This window comes from Aotus nancymaae, unplaced genomic scaffold (assembly GCF_030222135.1).
Source record: "Aotus nancymaae isolate 86718 unplaced genomic scaffold, 86718_ANA_hifiasm-v0.15.2.pri h1tg000040l, whole genome shotgun sequence".
Lineage (NCBI taxonomy): Eukaryota > Metazoa > Chordata > Mammalia > Primates > Aotidae > Aotus > Aotus nancymaae.
The window spans coordinates 16,254,706-16,265,399 of NW_026988454.1; the positions used below are offsets into that span (position 1 = coordinate 16,254,706).

The 10,694-nt window shown below is 36.0% G+C and overlaps 1 protein-coding gene across 1 annotated transcript in view; it reads right to left on the minus strand.

Annotated features, from left to right (window-relative positions):
- The window catches only part of ESR1 (estrogen receptor 1), a 452,118-nt gene extending 444,823 nt beyond the window's left edge, over nucleotides 1-7,295 (minus strand). The window contains exon 1 of the mRNA XM_012452215.3: nucleotides 7,212-7,295. The gene's annotated coding sequence lies outside the window, so the exon portion shown is untranslated. The remainder of the gene's footprint in view (nucleotides 1-7,211) is intronic.
- Between the last annotated feature and the right edge of the window lie 3,399 nt (nucleotides 7,296-10,694).

Below are 10,694 nucleotides of genomic sequence, written 5' to 3' on the forward strand. Positions count from 1 at the left end.
AGCAATTGCTCAGAGATTTCATCACCACCAGGCCTGCTTTACAAGAGCTCCTGAAAGAAGCACTAAACATAGAAAGGAACAACCAGTACCAGCCACTCCAAAAATGTACCAAATGGTAAAGAGCATTGACACAATGAAGAAACTGCATAAACTAATGGGCAAAACAACCAGCTAGCATCAAAATGGCAGGATCAAATTCGCACATAAAAATATTAACCTCAAATGTAAATGGGCTAAATGACCCAGTCAAAAGACACAGACTGGTAAATTGGATAAAAAGTCTAAACGCAACAGTGTGCTGTATCTAGGAAACCCATCTCACATGCAAGGACACACATAGGCTCACAACAAAGGGATGGAGGAAGATGTACCAAGCAAATGGAGGGCAAAAAAAAAAGCAGGAGTTGCAATCCTAGTCTCTGATAAAATAGACTTTAAAGCAACAAATATCAAAAGAGACAAAATAAGGGCATTACATAGTGGTAAAAGAATCAATGCAACAAGAAGAGCTAACGATCCTAAATATATATGCACCCAATACAGGAGCACCCAAATACATAAAGCAAGTTCTTAATGACCTACAAAGAGACTTAGACTCCCACACAATAATAGTGGGAGACTAACACTCCACTGTCACTATTAGACAGATCAATGAGACAGAAAATTAACAAGGATATCCAGGACTTGAACTCAGACCTGGACCAAGCAAATCTAATAGACATTTACAGAACTCTCCAGCCCAAATCCACAGAATATACATTCTTCTCAGCACCACATCACACCTACTCTAAAATTGACCACATAATTGGAAGTAAATCACTCCTTGGCAAATGCAAAACAACAGAAATCATAACAGTCTCTCAGACCACAGTGCAATCAAATTAGAACTCAGAATTCAGAAACTAACTCAGAACCGCACAACTTCATGGAAACTGAACAACTAGCTCTTGAATGTTGACTGGATAAACAATGAATTGACAGCAGAAATAAAGATGTTCTTCAAAACCAATGAGAACAAAGATACAACATACCAAAATCTCTGGGACACATTTAAAGCAGTGTCTAGAGGAAAATTTATAACAACAAATGCCCACATGAGAAGCAAGGAAAGATCAACAATGGACACCCTATCGTCAAAATTGAAAGAGCTAGAGGAACAAGATCAAAAAAACTCAAAAGTTAGCAGAAGACAAGAAACAACTAAGATCAGAGCAGAACTGAAGGAGACAGAGACACAAAAAAACCCTTCAAAAAATCAGTAAATCCAGGAATTGGTTTTTTGAAAAGATCAACAAAATAGACAGACAACTAGCCAGATTAATAAAAAAGAAAAGAGAGAAGAATCCAATGGATGCAATAAAAAATGATAAAGGGGATATCACCATAGAATCCACAGAAATACAAACCACCATCAGAGATTACTACAAACAACTCTGTGCACATAAACCAGCAAACCTGGAAGAAATGGACAAATTCCTGGACACTTGCACCCTCCCATATCTAAGCCAGGAAGAAGTTGAAACCCTGAACAGACCAATAACAAAGGCTGAAGTTGAGGCAGCAATTAATAGCCTACCCACCAAAAAAAGCCCAGGTCCCGATGGGTTCACAGCTGAATTCTACCAGACATACAAACAGGAGCTGGTACCATTCCTTCTGAAACTATTCCAAACAATCCAAAAAGACGGAATCCTTCCCAGATCATTTTATGAGACCAACGTCATCCTGATACCAAAACCCAGCAGAGACTCAACAAGAAAAGAAAACTTCAGGCCAATATCCATGATGAACATAGATACAAAAATCTTCAATAAAATATTGGCAAACTGATTGCAATACCACATCAAAAAGCTTATCCACCATGATCAAGTAGGCTTCATCCTGGGGATGCAATGCTGGTTCAACATATGCAAGTCTATAAACATAATTCACCACATAAACATGAACCAAAGACAAAAACCACATGATTATCTCAATAGATGCAGAGAAGGCCTTTGACAAAATTGATCAGCCCTTTATGCTAAAAACTCTCAATAAACTAGGTATCAACAGAACGTATCTCAAAATAATAAAAGCTATTTACGACAAACCCACAGCCAATATCATACTGAATGGGCAAAAACTGGAAGCATTCCCTTTGAAATCTGGCACCAGACAAGGATGCCCTCTCTCACCACTCCTATTCAATATAGTATTGGAAGTTCTAGCCAGAGCAATCAGGCAAGAAAAAGAAATAAATGGTATTCAATTAGGAAAAGGGGATCTAATTAAACTCCAGAGCTTCTGCACAGCAAAAGAAACAATCATTAGAGTGAACCAGCAACCAATAGAATGGGAAAAAATTTTTGCAATCTACCCATCTGACAAAGGACTTATATCCAAAATCTACAAAGAACTAAAACAATTTACAACAACAAAAAAAAACAAACAAACCCATTCAAAAGTCGGCAAAGGATATGAACAGATGCTTTTCAAAAGAAGACAAATATGAGGCCAAGAAACATATGAAAAAATGCTCATCATCACTGGTCATTAGAGAAATGCAAATCAAAACTACATTGAGATACCATCTTGCACCAGTTAGAATGGCGATCATTAAAAAATCTGGAGACAACAGATGCTGGAGAGGATGTGGAGAAATAGGAACACTCTTACACTGTTGGTGGGAGTGTGAATTAGTTCATCCATTGTGGAAGACAGTGTGGCGATTCCTCAAGGACCTAGAAATAGAAATTCCATTTGACCCAGCAATCTCATTACTGGGCATATATCCAAAGGATTATAAATCATTCTATTATAAGGACACATGCACACGTATGTTCATTGCAGCACTGTTTACAATAGCAAAGGCTTGGAACCAACCCAAATGCCCATTGATGGTAGACTGGACAGGGAAAATGTGGCACATATACACCATGGAATACTATGCAGCCATAAAAAACGATGAGTTCATGTCCTTTGTAGGGACATGGATGAACCTGGAAACCATCATTCTCAGCAAACTGACACAAGAACAGAAAATCAAACACCACATGTTCTCACTCATAGGTGGGTGTTGAACAATAAGAACACATGGACACAGGGAGGGGAACATCACACACTGAGGTCTGTTTGTGGGGACTAGGGGAGGGATAGTGGAGGGTAGGGAGTTGGGGAGGGATAACATGGGGAGAAATGCCAGATATAGGTGATGGGGATGGAGGCAGCAAACCACATTGCCATGTATGTACATATGCAACAATCCTGCATGTTCTTCACATGTACCCCAGAACCTAAAATACAATAAAATATATATTTTTTTCTTTAAATCATGAAGAAGAAACAAGTCACTGCTTTGCAAAGTTAAGAGTTTAGGAACATAGGCCAGCCACGGTGTCTCACACCTGTAATCCCTGCACTTGGGGAGGCCGAGGCAAGCGGATCACGAGGTCAAGAGTTCTAGACCGGCCTGGCCAACACGGTGAAACCCTGTCTCTACTAAAAATACAAAAATTAGCCAAGCGTGGCGGTGTATGCCCATAATTCCAGCTACTCAGGAGGCTGAGGCAGGAGAATTGCATGAACCTGAGAGGCAGAGATTGCAGTGAGCCAAGATTGTGCCACTGAACTCCAGCCTGGGTGACAGAGCAAGACTCCATCTCAAAGAAACAGAAACAACAACAACAACAAAGAAAACAATAACAAAAAAAGTTTAGGAACACAATTCTACCTTTTCCCATTGCCCAAACTCTGCTGTATTCACTGAAGTTGCCAACCCAAGTCGTACAGTCCTGTAGAGTTTATTAGGAATTTTACATTTTCCTATAGAAAGGATTTTTTCAATTCCCCTGCCTGATGAGCATATGTAATGAATGTCCATTCTGATTTCTTTGAAACTATTGAATTCTAAAGTGCTAAACCGATGACTATACAGATACATCTACTTTAAGATGGACATAAGATGGACATACAGTATGTGCTAGCAATTCCTGTGTTCTTTTTACCATATTAAATAAAGATATCTTTCACACGAGCAACTGTCAATAGTAATGTGTTACTTTAAAGACTATTATGACTAATAGTTCCTTTTGTTTTTATACCTTTTGCATCCTTAATTTGGCTTTAATGATCAGTCATAATCTGCTATGAATTTTAGGTATAAACATTTGAATGAATGTGTACATCACATACATACATTTTCTATTTTTTTTTTAGTTTTGTTAAAAGTCACACTAGATCTTTAGATTGTTGTTTTGAATAGAAAGCTCCCAGTGAGATTGGAGTGTTGTTAAAGAAGACATTGCCTGGTGAATTACTCCTACTAAAGGTCTAATCTCCAGATGGTACCCACAGTGAGGGAGTGGAACCTGCTTTCAGAGGCTAACTCATGGAATCCTATAGATAAATCAGAATGAAAATTCATTAGCATTCATCAGCCATGAGAAACTCAACAGTAAAAAGCCATGAGAAACTCAATGCTAAAAAGGACTGGAGACTTGCATCATTGGACAATCAAATGGGAAATGACTCTTGAATGGAACTTTGCAGTAGGAACAATGGAACCAGAAAAGTGGGGAGCTCTTGGCTGACTCCCAGTAGAGGAGACCTGCCACTGGGACTAGTCATCTCCTCTAGTGCTCAATACTTGCCTTAGCAGGCCAGGTGTGGTGGCTCACGCCTGTAATCCCAGCACTTTGAGAGGCTGAGAATCACTCCTGAGGTCAGGAGTTTGAGACCAGACTGGCCAACATAGTGAAACACCGTCTCTACTAAAAATACAAAATTAGCCAAGCATGGCGTCACATACCTGCTGTTCAGGAGGTATGTAATCCCAGCTATTCAGGAGGCTGAGGCAGGAGAATCACTTGAACCCAGGAGGCAGAGGTTGCAGTGAGCTGAGATCATGCTACTGCACTCTAGCCTGGGCAACAAGATCAAAACTCTGTCTCAAAAAACAAACAAACAAACAACAAAAAAACTTACCTTAGCACATCTTGGTTTAGGCTCTTTGAGCTTCCTTCTACTAAGCCTTAGCCTGGCCATCTTCAAGAAAACCTGTTCTTGTTTATCTATGCCCGCATGTAATACGGCATTTAAAACCCGGATTTAGACTCAAACTTGGCTGCTTTCCTAGCTTTGTGATCTTAGTTAGATACATAAATCCTCTAAGCCTCAGCTTCCTTATGCATAAAGCAAGAAAAATACTCTCTTCCCTCAGGTGTGTGTGAGGATTGAATGAGATGGTAACTTTGATACATTTAGAACAGTGCCAGAATATAGAAGGTGCTTAAGATATGGTATCTACTGTTACTTTTAAATAACAATGTTTAAAGCACATATCAATCCCAGAACTTAAAGTAAAATAAAAATAATATAAATAAATAAATAAAACACGTATTATTTATGAATATATACTTAATATTGGCATCCAACTGTTATGTGGAAGGGAAAACAAAATGATGATATTGACTCCATGAAATAAACAGCAGTCTTTAGAATACAGTTTGGTGCATAACTGGGAATCAAGTATTTTTACTGAATGAGTAGTATTAATGAGAATGATTTTAACAAAAGCAAACAATATCACTGGTGTGCTGTGTGTGAGTGAGGATGGCTCAGGAATACAAGAAGGGAAAAGGATTTCAGATCAGTAAGTACTTTTGTGAGCTATTTCACAAAAACGACGTGAAAGAAAATATTTAGAGATACAGAAAAGGTCAAACTAACCTGAAACTCAGTTTTATTGACAAAAATTTAAGTTACCTTTAGCATATTTCATCATCTCATAATCAGGACCATCAACAAATATTTACCAAGTGCCTACTGCAGTCAGGACACTGCTGTGTGGGCTGCAGTTATGGCCAGGTGATGGGAGAATGTCTTAGAAGAACAAAACACCTTTCTTGGATGACTAAAATCTAACAGGGGAGACAGGCATAGCATAAAAATAAATCTATAGAAAAAAAATCATTAAACAAAACTAGCCTACGAAAGTTTCCACTGTTTTTTGGAATGCACTTATATGACTTTAAATTTTTAAAATATTTTAAAACATAAATCTTAAAAGAGTGAACGACTCTGGTCATCATACTGTTTTTGGCCAGAACCTCACTAAAGGAAGATATTAGATTGGATGATATGAAAATGTCAATATTCAACCACTTTTTACATCCAAAAAAACTCCAAAATTTCATGTGGTTCAAACTTGATTTTGGTAAGCTATTTTTGAAAGTTGGATACATATTGATATATGTGTAACATTTTCAGTCCATCTACTCTGGACTTATGCTAATTCCTTCTGGGGCCTTTTCAGATTCAAGATAGATTTTCAGGAAAAATGCATAATATTTAAACTGAGGGATAGGGAAATTAGCATGGAAAGTTCACCAGTGATATGAAAAATTTCACACAATACATGTCGTAAAGAGCAAAAACCTAAACACACATGATTGATCCACTCAGTAAACCATGTTAGTGCAGCAGTATTATCCAACAATAAAATTTAAGCATAGTTTTCCCCCTAAAGGACTCATTTTTCCCTAGGAAATTGTGCAAAATGTGAACAACTATGAAATACAATTGTCACCCAAAATATTTAACTTGACACTAGATTAAAAATTATTTCAATGTAATATAATTTACAATGACTAAAATTTTACTTTTAATGGTTGGTAGGCATAAAAGTTGTCTAGTTTAATTAATTTCCCTTTTTCAGTGTTGCAGTGGATCTTAAATTCATCCATATTTTGCTTCATCTTTTTAAAACAACTTTAAATTCCCACACATTATATCTCTCTACAACTGTCAATCTAAATCATAGTTTTTAAGGATAAAGACATGTAATGCCCCATATGAATAGAAAGAGAAAAAATAAAAACAAAAAAAAATGTATTCCCTCTGTGTAAGATAAAGACACATTTATTATCATTGAAGAGTTGTTTGGCTAACTTTACAGTCCAAAAATTCCCCTAAGTTGAAAGACTGTCATTATAAATTAAAATCTCTGAAAACCTCCAGACCATGTATCAAGTATTTGAAGATATCAACCATTGTGCCCATATATATCTACAGCCTTGTCTTGTTATCACTTTTTGAGACACAAATGTTCTTTCTATGACATGTGCTTTCATCCTGATGTGTGAGGTCTTGGTCTGATAACCTTCTTACATAGTCATCTTAATATTCAGTTATCCAAAGGAAAGTCAATAGAATAGAAAAAAATTAAAACTTACCTTCTTTGGGAGCTAAAGAATATAATTCACAATCAAAAGTATTGCTATCAGATTTTGGAGATATTTGAGACTCTGTGATTATTTCTCTGACTGCTTAGAACCTTAGAATCTACCAAAATAAAATCTATTAATCAAATATTTTTTTTGGACTAAGATTACACAGTTTGTTCAAGCATTGGTAGCATGTCTGGAAGAGTTATCTCTGCTTTCAGGAAAATTATGCTGACTGAAAGAAAGCACAGAACAATTGTCTCAAAATCATCAGTAATTTTTCTAAAGGATGTCAAATGTGTGCTTCACAGTGAGGAAAAATGTTGACCAATACTGTTGTTTGTGATGATACATCACATAATAGTGAAAATGTGGTATAGCAGGTTTCCATTCTGTGCACTAGAACTGAAAAACTGTACCTAGAAAGGATATTCTGAAAAATACTAATTATATGGACAAAATCTTTGTATTTTTAATATAAAGAGCTCTTAAAAGTCTAATTTAAAATGGAACATGTGAACAGAAAAACTTATAAAAGATTTACAAAAGACAAAATAATAGAGACCAGTAAACATAATTTTTAAAGGTCACTGTTAATTAGAGAATTACAAATTTTTAAAGCTGTGTGCTCTCAGGTTTTAAATATTTATGATGGTGACGATGTAAGAAATAGGCACTCTCAAACACTCCTGGTGGAAGTATAAAATATTACAACATTCCTAGAGCAATATGATTTTATTCAAAATCTTAAAATATTCAAGGAAAAAAGGCTTTCTTTCATCTACAATTCAAAATAATGTAGTTTAAAACTATATTATTCATAGGCCTATGTATAACAAGACATCTTCAAAATGTTGCCTTCTTATGCATGAATATGATGTAATTCTACTTATTTAGATCTTATTTAATATTTCTCAATAAAATATTTCCTCTAAGAAATTTTTCTACATTTTATGTTAGATTTATTTTCTAATGTTATTGTCTTTTTCCTGGTACAGTGAAATGACATTTACTTTTGTATATTAATTTTATATCCAGCCCTCTTGGTGAGCTCTCCTACAATTTCTAATAATTTTTCTGAAGATTCTTTGGTTTCTGGTTTTTATGTAAATGTGTATATCATCTGAAAAAAAATTAGTTCATTTCTTCCTTTTCAATCCTTATACCTGATTCTATAGTTCTCTCAATTTTTGTCATATATGTTTTGAGGCAGCTTAATTGGGTATGTATACATGTTTAGAATTTCTTGGTGAATTGAAACTTTAACCTTATGACTTTCTCTACTAATAATATTTTTTTATCTAAACAGGAGCTTTATCTGATACTAATATAAATGCACCAGCTTTCCTTTGGTCACTCCCTGAGGAACTTTTCATCTTTTTATTTTCTGGTTTTGTGAATAAGCTTTAGGTATGTTCACATGAAAAGCATGCATCCAAATTTTTGAAATCTCATTTAATAGTTCCTTTCTTTCAACTGGCAAATTTAACCTATTTATAGTTATTGTGATAGTGATATATTTATATGTCTTTCTACTATTTTATTTTACTGTTTCACTTTGATTTATGATTTCTATTTCTTTTTAATGCCTCCTAATTTTTAAAATTTATGTGTTGATAACTTCCCCCAGCAACTCAAAAACTGAGCCCAATCTCATATCCCTTGGCTTTCTCCCATGTTTTTATCAGCCCCCTTAATGTTGATACAATCTGAAATTTTAAGTCTGAATAATATTAATAAAGTTTTCCTTTTTGTATTCTTTGATATTTCTCATATTTTTATGCCAACAAACTTTATTAAGTCATTTGACCATCTTTACTTCAAAGCATCTCATGTGTGTGTGAAGGTGGAAAGACTTGGGTACCAAAAAAGTCACAGTTGATTATTTCCTTCTCCATGAACTACTATCTCCTGACAGTGCTTCATTTCCAGCTTCTGGCAGCCTGGCAGCATTAGGAGACACTTTATCCCCCCTTCAGAGCTCTTTCTCTTTTCTTCAACTGCCTACTGACAGACAACTCCTCACTGCCTGGACTTTGCCTCTGAGGACAGCCTTCTGAGCCGCAGCTGTGGGGGCAGCCACCAAGTGTCCCAGGGCAAAAGCAGAACTCCTAAAAATCTATTTGATCACCCTGCAGCCACAACAGAGGCCTCTGCCCCAAGCTGCAGCCACCACCCCAACACACACACATACATACCAATGCAAAACAATTCTTGCAGATTTTTCTGAATCTTGATGTTTTCCTTCTATAATTTTTTCAGATGTGATGGATGAAAACCAGTAATCTCAGCTAGTTCTTTATAATATTAAAACACCATTTTTATTTTTTTAAATCCCTGAGTAAGGTCTTTAAGAAATAGGTTTGATATATTCATAGAATATATCATATATATAGAATGTTATATATGATATATATGAGACAGATATATATAGAGAGAATATATCATATATTCTATGATATATTCATAGAAAACAATGTAACCATTAAATTACATTGTAGAAAAAAATTCAAATGATATGGGAAAATAATCTTGATACACTGATAAAGGGAAAAAGTCATTTTACAAAACAGGATTAGAAAATGATTTGAGTTCTCATTATAGATATATACAAATACATGTTCACACACAAATCAATATTATAGAGTATGTATTAAAAATGCCAAAACCAAGCTGGGCATGGTGGCTCACACCTGTAAGCTTAGCACTTTGGGAGGTAGAGGTAGGCAGATCACTTGAGGTCAGGAGATCGAGATGAGCCTGGCCAACATGGTGAAACCCCATCTCTACTAAAAATAGAGAAAATAGCCAGGCATGGTAATGGGTGCCTGTAATCCCAGCTTTACAGGAGGCTGAGACAGGAGAATTGCTTGAACCCAGGATGCGGAGAATGCAGTGAGTTGAGATGGCACCACTGTACTCCAGCTTGGGCGACAGAGCAAGATTCTGTCAAAAAAAAAGCCAAAACTAGAACAAAGTATGTGGTTCTGTTAACAGTATTTTACCAATGTCAATGTCCTTATTTTAAAAATATACTAGGCTTATGTAAGATGGTATCATTGGTGGGAGCTGGGTAAAAGTTACATGGCAACTCTGTATTGTTTTTGTAACTTCTTGTGAGTCTAATTTTATTTTAAAATAACATTTTTAAAAGTATACATGGTAACAGACTTTCTTTGGGAAGGGGAGGGAGGCCTGCTTACCAGACATTCCTCCTTTATGACACTGCTTGATTCCTTCTGGAGAGTAAGAAAATAAAAATTCCCCACTGTGAACAGACAGATTTGAGGGGATTCTAAATCAAGGCGCTTTCTTATTTCCAAGCCAAATGCAACCACAGGGTCTATCACAGGCGGCTTCAGCAAGAATATTCCTCTCATAGCCAAGGCATAGGGACAGGACTCAATCTGGTCCAATCAGACCTTCTCTCCAGGGACTTTCTATCTTGATTAGAGATGCATGCAATGAAGGAAGGAAGGATGCTCATGGCCA